This window comes from Panicum virgatum, chromosome 5N, assembly GCF_016808335.1.
Source record: "Panicum virgatum strain AP13 chromosome 5N, P.virgatum_v5, whole genome shotgun sequence".
NCBI lineage: Eukaryota > Viridiplantae > Streptophyta > Magnoliopsida > Poales > Poaceae > Panicum > Panicum virgatum.
In genome coordinates, this window is record NC_053149.1 from 36,123,996 (window position 1) to 36,133,501 (window position 9,506).

A 9,506-nucleotide genomic window follows, 5' to 3' on the forward strand; every position below is an offset into this window, starting at 1 on the left:
ACATACAGAGTTTAAACAGAGCTTACACGGATTTCCACTCATATATTTTATTCAAAGCATGTAAATATTTTTGGGATTTTTGTTAAGAGATTATTTATTACTACTATTGTTATTTTTTTAAAAGCATGGCTACTGAACAGAAAGAACGGGTGCGATGACTTACCTGGCGGTGTGACTCCCCCCCAAGCTTCGATGAAGCTCAGTCCTCCTCATCGAAGTCCTGCTCCCCTCGTCGGGGTCCTCATCATCGTCATCCTTGTCCACCTCGTCGTTGTTGTTGTTCTCCCTCTCGTCGTCGTTGTTCTCCTGCTGGTATGGCTGGTGCTACTGGTACGGCTGGGACTGCTGATAGTCCAGCCCAAGGTGGATGAAGACGTTCGAGACGTCATACTGCAAAGTGGAGGTCAACCCCCAGCTCTCCCGAGTGAGCTATGTGTTATGTGCCACCGTGTCCTGCATCTCCTGCTGCTGCATACTAAGTGTGCTGATGCGGTTCGAAAGGTCCGCGATGCTCCGAAGACTCGGGTCCTCATAGTTGAAGCATGCTGAGGATGAGGGACCCATCTGTGGACCATAGGACGAATGCATATCTACGGGGTAGTATGGTCCTTGTCCACCGGCGAATCCGCTGCTGCCGGCCTGGTACGAGTCATAGTTGTAATGACCGTACGCCTCCTCGAAGCTTATGTTCTCCGTGGACGGCCCCGGCTGTGCCGAGGCATGTCGTGAAGGACCTGCTTCGGCTTGTCCACGCCGAGTCCTGCTCCTCGTCTGTGGACCTGCAACACTCCGTCATGCGGGTTCTCTTTTCTCCATCTGCAATGTTAGACTTTTCATCGAGTAGAAGAGAGTCTCGGGCATGGAAGCTCGATCTCCCTATCGTACCCGGGGTAACACATAAAGATCGAATTGCCTGGCCCTTCCCGCATCATGTGCCATTGCACAAAATGCTCAAGACTGACCTCGTATCTGTACGCCTCTGTCTCAGGCAAGAAGGTGACTTCGGCGCCCTCCATCGCTTTGACATACGTCGCCACACGGGTGACCAGTGGGGTTATGTCGATGGGGCCTTTGTCGTAATCAACTTCTGCCAATGAGCAAGCATGCTCCGGATGGGCGAGAAGCGAATCTTGTTCGCCATAGCGTACAGACACTGTAGCTCAGGCGAGCTGCAGAGGCAAAGGTCTATGCAGGAATGCACAACCATGGCGAGCCACGTGGTGAGAAACCTCAGAGTAGGATTATGAATTGAAACTATGCTGTTCTTACTACTCACGGGTTCATTAGAAATTTCACTCCACCAAGAGCTACGATCATACTGATAGCGCTCAACAAGTGTGTTGGGGTCTAAGATGCATCTTTTATTAAAACCCAAAGCAACACTAAATTGTTGGAGAGTCATTTCAAATTGCTCGTTAAATAACGAAAGTAAACTTTAGTTTCAGTGCTGGTTTCTTCAATGGTAAGAGACATAAGAAATTCCATGGTCAAGTGGTGCGAACCTGGCTCGACGATGTCGGCAAAGTTCTCCCATCCGACGGCAGTGAAAGCTTGGTTCATGTCTTGCAAGAATCCCGTCATGATGAGGAAATGGGTTTCAAACCTCTTGGCATGGGCATAAGTTTGCCTCTTCAACAGCACGAGTGCTTGCCACTCGTAGTCATTCTTGTAGACGATCTGCTCGACCATCGTTAAGATCCTGATGCGGAAGCGGCTGCGTGGGACTGCGGGAATTTCCTCTTCTTCCTGGGATGCATGTGAGCGGTGACCGGAGTCGACCGACATGTTATCCTGAGAAAGACGAGGAACTCCGCGAGCTTCTCGATCTTCTCGAGAACGCCTTCTTGACCTTCTCCTTTGCTCAGGTTATCATGATGCCTGCAAAAGGTTAGCACGAGCAATACCCGAAGGAAACAAGAAGTTAAGAGGGGGGTTAGCGTTAGTCGTTAGTCGTTCTTGCGGGGTGTCAAACCACCACAAACGTTCAACGTTCAGCGTTCCATTTATTTAGAAGGGAAATATTTTTGTGTTTTCTGGTTTATGAACTTCACTAATTACTACTCAAATTTTGTTTTTAGGCGAGCTATCACTTGAGTTCTTCTCCTAATCAACTCAAAAGAGCTTAATTGGGCAAGAAACTCAAGGAAGAGAGAAGAGATTTAAAAGCTCGGGCTGGGACACGAAAACTTGAGCTTCTGGTGCACCGAAGATCGTCGCCCTGGCTGGCTTTTATAGCCGCGCGCAGAGGCTAGGCCGGTCGGCCCCCTGAGCGGCGTTCATGGCTCCACGTCGATGCTCTAGTTCTTAGGCTCGCGATTATTGCTGCCACCGTCGGTGATGATGGGACATGGGCGGAGGAGAGGAGCTGGCCGGCCTCCCTGGGGCTGCACGACCTGCCCCTTTGTCCCTTGCTTCGTTATTACTCCTGCTGCCCATCGCCTCTTGTTCTCTGCCAAAAAAAAGAAAGGTGGGGCTGGCCGGCCTAGGTGGGGCCGGCCGGCCTAGAGCTCGGCCAATGATTTTCAAAAAAAAATTGTAAAGTTCTCTAATGCAAAACTTTCAAATTTTAAACATGGGTTGGTTGAAATTCAATGCATGACTATGCAAGTTGAAAATATGTTTATGCAAGGAAAAATTTAAACTATCGTATATGCAATGCTAATGATGGTTATGTGCCACGTACCTCATGGCGAGGGCTTGGGTTTTGAGTCCGGAGCCGGTCTCTCCATTCCTTCAGTTCGATTGTCATCGCCGGATGGAGTCTTGGGCGATGACACTTTCTTCCCCCACACTTTCTTGAGTGTGGGTTGTGCTTCGACCTTCACTTCCTGTGATTCCAAAAATTTCTTACGCTGGATTCGACGTTTAGCATTCCTCTGATTGTGAAGCTTGATTTGCTTCGCTTCCTCTTGAAGTCGCAGCTCCTCCTGAATCCGTAGATTCTCCACGAATGCGATGAGGGCTTCAATGTTTGGAAGCGATGGTTTCTTCGTCTCTTTCTCGGGTTTCTTCTTCCTTCGGACCTCTTTGACTTGGTTGCATTGTTCGACCTTCGGTTTGAAGGAGAACTTCTCCTGCTGGCCATTGATGTTGAGCTGTATCTCTCTAGCTCCGACATCAATGTGGGCGTTTGCTGTGCTCAAGAACGGCCTGCCCAAGATGAGCGGCGTCTTGGCGTCGACTTCCATGTCGAGCACGACGAAGTCGACGGGAATATAGAAATTTTGGATTTTCACCGGGATATTCTCTACTATTCCCACGGGATAGCGGACCATTTGATCTGCTAGCTGCAAACACATGGCACTAGGGGCAAGTGCATGATGGTTAATTTTGTCGTAAACTACCATGGGCATGACACTGACGCTTGCTCCCAAGTCGCAGAGGGCGTTGGAGAAATGTTGAGCCCCGATCGAGCAAGTGATGGTGGGGCAGCCTGGGTCTTTATTCTTCACCAGGAGAGGATCGAGTATAGCTACGCTACACTCTTCCGTTAACTGCACGACCTCAGTGGTGGGCAGCGTCCGCTTGTTTCCAAGAATATCCTTGGTATACTTGGCATACGTGGGTACCTGCATAGCGTCAAGAAGTGGTATATTCACATATAACTTCTTGATTACCTCGACGAATTTGCCGAATTGTTCGTTGGCCACTGGCTTGCTTATCCGCTCCGGAAATGGAAAGGCAGTTGTGTCATGATAGTCCCGTGAAGTTCTTGGGGGTTCCATAGGGTCTTCCTGGGTAGCAGGTGTGTTGGAGTCGTCATCATCCTCCTGCTCTTCGTCTTCAATATTGGCACTGCTAGCGGTTACGGTCTTCCGCTGCTTTCCTGCATCCTTTGGGAAAGGTGGCTCTTGCGTGGTCTTACCACCACGCGTGGTCACCGCACTAACATTTTCTTTTGAGGGTACTTCCGGTTGCCCGGGCAGTTTCCCCGCGTTAATGTTAGGATATGAACATGCAAGCTGAGCTACTTGAGTTTCTATCATTTTATTAAACCTCAGTTGATTTTTAATAACGGAATTAAATCCCTCTAGTTGTGCAGCCATAGATTCTAAGATCTTGTCATTAGTAAGAAATTTCCTACTAATGTTATCATTTATTTACTTTTGTCTATACACTAGGTCTTTTAATGTGGGCTGAAAACTGTTATTGAAATTCATACCTTGTTGTTGACCGAAGGGGAGGTTGGGCTTGGAGTTCCAACCCTGCTGAGGACAAAATCCTGAGTTGGGATTGTTGTTACTCCCAACGAAGTGCCCGAGTGCCTAGTCTCGCCACATGTTTCACATGTCATACGAGACTCTGAAACTTGATTAACCTCCTATTGTGGAGATTCCAGCTTCTTCATCAGAAGTTCCAACTTGGCACCTAACATGTCGACTGTGTCGATTTGATGCATGCCCCTAGGACGGGCTGGCTACCTTTCTCCTTTCCAACTTTGGTTGGAAGCTATCTTGTCAATCAGCGCCTTTGCTCTTGCAACATCGAGAGAAAGGAAGAAACCACCCGCAACTGCGTCAACGTGGTCCTAGGCTTGCTGATTTAGGCCATGGAAGAAGTTCTGAATGATCAGCCACACTTCTATGCCATGGTGTGGGCATGCTTGTATGTACTCCTAGAGACGCTCCCAGACTTCCGGGATGGTCTCATCCCGCAATTGCTGAATTCCGGTGATCCTATTTCGTAGGGCATTGGTCTTGCCTACTAGAAAGTACTTGGCTAGGAATGTATTTGAACAAGCTTCCCAAGTCGTGAAAGCTTCCTTGTTGGAGTAGAACCACGTCTTGGCCTTCCCGAGCAGTGAGAACAGGAACAGGCGAAGACGGACGTCATCCAGAGTAGTTCCTTTGGGGTTGATGGTGTTACTCACCTCCAGGAAGTTCTGGAGATGGGCGTTGGAATCCTCAAATGCCTTTTCGCATAACGGACTTGCTTGGACCATGTTCACGAGTCCAGTCTTCAGCTCAAAGCCGTCATTGCCGGCTTGGTTGGCATTCAGTCCAGCAGGAATGTGGCTGCTGGACAGGGCAGAAAACTGACGAAGAGTCTTCTGAGCCATGGATGGGGATGCTGAAGTGGAAGGTGAACTGATAGGCCAAGTGAGCTTTTTCTGTGGTGGGATGACACGGCGTCTCACGATTCTCCCAATTCTTTCTGGATTTGGGTGGAAGTTACTTGGTAGGTCGAAACCGGTCATGCACTACTCTGCATTGATCAAAAGATGGAGAGAGCAGTGATAAGCCCGCTAGGGTTAGCAGTGACAGACTAGTAGAGTTTATCAAACTATCTACGATATCTTTAGCCAATTGTTTCCCCGGCAACGGCGCCAGAAATGCTTGTTGGCATTTCTTATGCCCGATTAGAATAGATATTCTGCAAGCGCACAGCATCACCGCTGTAGCACTTCACCTTGGAGTATTCCAGGGTATCGTATTTTTCCTCAAGGAAGCACTATGGTAAAGAATATCGTAAATCGATTGATAACCGTACTAGCTTAATCGACCGACTAACTAGACGGGGGTAAGCCAGATAGGTAGGTAGGATAAGTGGCCAAGCAATGACCGAGTGACACATGGAGACTCTAAACCTTAGACAGCTAGCAGCTGGGAGGACAACGAGTGAGATAAGACACCTGATACACTTCTGAACTATTGAGCTAGCCTCTCTAGATCAGACTAAACACCTAACTAGTTATCGGGAAAGCAGAGCTAACTTCGGCGGCTTGAAGAGGAAGGACTTCATAAAGAGATGAGAGGGGAGTCCAACAGCAACCTGCACTACTGCTATGAAAACACCCGAATGTGGTAGACTACAAAGGACGGATAGGGCTGTCACCACCTACCGACTACCACAACGGTTCCGTGGGGTGGAACACACTTTCTAGCTAACACTAATGTCAGACACCACGTCTGCACTCGGTGTTAGGATTTCTCTCAAGGCCTTCGAGAGAAATCCCCCTCAACCTAGAGCACTAACTTGAGATACTCTAGTCTGGGCGAGAAAACACGTAAGATAAGTTCCCGATCACTAAGAGAGATAACTTAGCCTAAAATAAAGGAAAACTTCCGTGCTCAAGCTGAACCTCAGACTTGAGTAAATAAAAGGCTACGGAAAGTAAAGCTGACTCGGAAAGTAAAGAAGATAACTTATATTAATAAAGTCAAAAGAAAGATACAAGAGCTATACCAGACTTCTGATGACTCCGGAATCCCGAGCAAGCTCGACTCGACTCTAACTCCCAAGCTACTAACTTACTTTAGAAAGTACAAGTGGAAGAGAAGAGCTCCAATGGTGTGTGTTGAAGTGATGGATGGTGCCTCCTTTTATAGCCCTCATGTAAGCATCTAGGCCCTCTATGTATGTTTCGGTGATTAATGACAACCATTATTGTGACTAATGAGTTTGTGCAGCTTAATGAAACATTATTGCTCATTTGGTCATATGTTAAAGAGGCCCCTCAATTTCTTTATTCAAAAAGGCAATCTCGGTATTCAACTCAAATATATACCAAGACTAAGGATCTTTCTAGTCCTAAGTGTCGCAAGGTTGAGAATGACACTTAGGTTAGTATAGGTTTTATAGTTTTGTAGAAATCGCACTATTAAGAGGGGTTAAGGCTAAGTAACTTGAGCATGGACATGGTCAATCAAAAATGGATGCACACTATGGTCACTCAGGTTCTAAAGAAGTTCAAATAAGTGGTTTTCAACTTATATCTCAAGAATATTTGGATGTCATTCAAGACTCAAATCAGAAAAGCCAAAATCAGAAAAAGTCTATACACCGGTTTAACCGACGACTCCATTTTTCTATACGTCGGTTAAACACAGTTATCAGAGTCTGGACAAGTATATACATCGGTTAAACCAACGATATGAAAATTAACATCGGTGCAGTTGTCTAGAACGTTGGTTTTTCAGAGTGATTCAAGGTTGCATTCACCGGTTAAACCGACGATGTTTGAAATTAACATCGGTGCAGTTGTCCAGAGAGTTGGTTTTTCCAGGGATTTCAGAAGTTATACTCACCTGTTAAACCGACAATGGATTTGAGTTAACGTCGGTGCAGTTGTCCAGAGAGTTGGTTTTTCAGTTGATCAGTGGACAACTACACTCACCGGTTAAACCGATGATACGTCGGTTAATCTGCCCAAGTTGTAACGGCTAGTTTTCCAAATGGGTAGTTTACATTCATCGGTTAAACCGACGATGACAATTGGAGGACCGTCGGATTAACCGGCGTTGCGTACTTTTCTGGCAGCTTTTCTCCAACGGCTCTATTCGTGTGAGCTACCTATATATACCCCTCCAATGGGTCATTTTGCTTACTCTTAATGCCAGGCAACATTCATACACTCATACAATTGTTGGGAGCCACCTTGAGCTTCATATTCCACACATTTGTTCATTCAATCATTCAAGAATCAAGACTAAGGACTTGAGTAGAGAGAAGCTTGTGTGCATCCGTTCTTGGTGATCGGTTCTTGCTCAAGTGAAGGCCCTAGCTTGTTACTCTTGGTGATTGGTAGCACCAAGGCGATCTTCGTGATTGAAGGTGTTTCTTCCGGAGCTTGCCAAGGATTGTGGGAGCTCGAAAAAGTTTGTACGTGGTTTGAGCTCCACCACGCCGGGATGGTGAACGGAGACTCTTAGTGAGCGCCCTCGTCTCGGTGACATGGGAGGTGACAAGACTCTTAGTGAGTGTCACAACGTGGATTAGGGGTGTGTGCCAACACATCGACACCACGGGAAAAAATCCGGTTGTCTCTTGCCCACTCTTTACTTTCAAGCACTTACTTTCATGCAATTATTCATGTGCTTGACCTTAGAGATCATAACTTAGCTCTACCTTGCTTAGTTTCATTTCTTGTGTTTTTCTTTATAGCTTGTGTAGTTTTCTTAGTTAGCCGGTTGGTGAATTGAGCCTTACTAGCATTGCATAGGTTAAGGTTGCTTTAATTTTTTTTTGAAATTTGAAAAAGTCCCAAGTCACCCCCCCTCTTGGTCCATCGATCCTTACAATTGGTATCAGAGCCTCGTTGCTCATTTGGATTATTAGGCTTCACCACCTAGAGCTATGGCCAAGATGGGTGGTTCGCCGCCTCACTTCGAGGACAAGAACTTTGCTTATTGGAAAGTTCGCATGGCCGCATATCTTGATGCGATTGCCCCCGAAGTGTGGTTAGCAACTAAGACCGGGTTCACCGGAAATCCCACACCCGAACAATTAAAGTGGAATGCAAAGGCTAGAAATGCAATTTTCGAAGCCATTAGTGAGGAAGTCTTTGCTAGAGTAAATGGCATGGACTTAGCAAGTGATATTTGGAAAGAGCTAATTGAAATTCATGAAGGCTCCACAAAAGTTTGTGAGCAAAAATATCACTTGTTTAGAGCTAAGTATGATTCTTTTAAAATGCTAGCTCATGAAAATTGCAATGATATGTATTCTCGCTTGAATGTCATTGTCAAGGACATTAATGCTCTTGAAGTATCTAAAATTGACAGTGGCTCCATCAACCGCAAGATTCTCATCAATGCTATGCTTCAAAAGGAGAATCTTGATACGATGGAAGTGTGGGAGCTTGTGGGCAAAATTCGCGCTCATGAAATGGGTATCCTTGGTATGTCCGAAGAGCCAACTACAAGCAAAACAATCGCTCTCAAAACCAAGGCCAACAAGCACCGCAAGCTCAAGATGATCAAGCAAGAATCAAGCTCAAGCAATGAAGAGGAAGATCATCATGAAAGCTCATCCGATGATGAAGAAGATGGAGAACTTGCTCTCATGATAAGAAAGTTCACACGCTTGAGCGACAAGATAAACAAGAAGGGTTACAACTTTGACCCTAAAAGAAGAATGTTCCGTACAAGGGAAGATGTCAAGAACAAAACATGCTACAATTGTGGAGAAAAAGGTCACATCTCTCCCGTTTTATCCCAAGCCGGACAAGAGAAAGAAGGACAACAAGAGCAAGCATCGCCATGATTCAAGCGATGATGATGAAGATGAAAAGAAGAACAAGAACAAGAAACTTGGGAAGAAGAAGATCCATGACAAGAAGACCAAGCTCTTCCCAAAGAAGAAAGGCCACACCAAGAGAAGCTTCTTGGTGGAAAAACAAGAATGGGTGATCGATGTCTCATCAAGTGAAGATTCAAGTGATGAAGAAAACATCGTCACCATTGCTCTCACCAATGAAGGACCATCGCGACCTCCACCTCCCATGTGCCTCATGGCCAAAAGTAACTCTAAGGTATGTGAGATTGAAGATGATAGTGATGATGAGCTTGACCCTTATGAGTTTACTAACTTCATTAATGAGTATACATCCGTTATCAAGAGGGAAAAGGGCAAAGTCAAGATTTTTGAGAGCACTCATGCCAAGTTAGAGCTTGCCCACTCCGATTCGCTTGGCAAGTACAATGACTTGCTCAAAAAGCACAATGAGTCACTTGTACTTGCTAAGCAAGTTGAAGAGAGCCACAAAAAGCTTAAACAAGAGCATA

At 46.1% G+C, this 9,506-nt stretch overlaps 1 non-coding gene across 1 annotated transcript; it reads left to right on the forward strand.

Moving 5' to 3' along the window:
- The first annotated feature begins 4,583 nt into the window (after window positions 1–4,583).
- Window positions 4,584–4,692, forward strand: LOC120677062. Its single transcript, XR_005676129.1, has one exon. It is a non-coding gene; the product is annotated as a small nucleolar RNA R71 (small nucleolar RNA).
- Window positions 4,693–9,506: the final 4,814 nt, after the last annotated feature.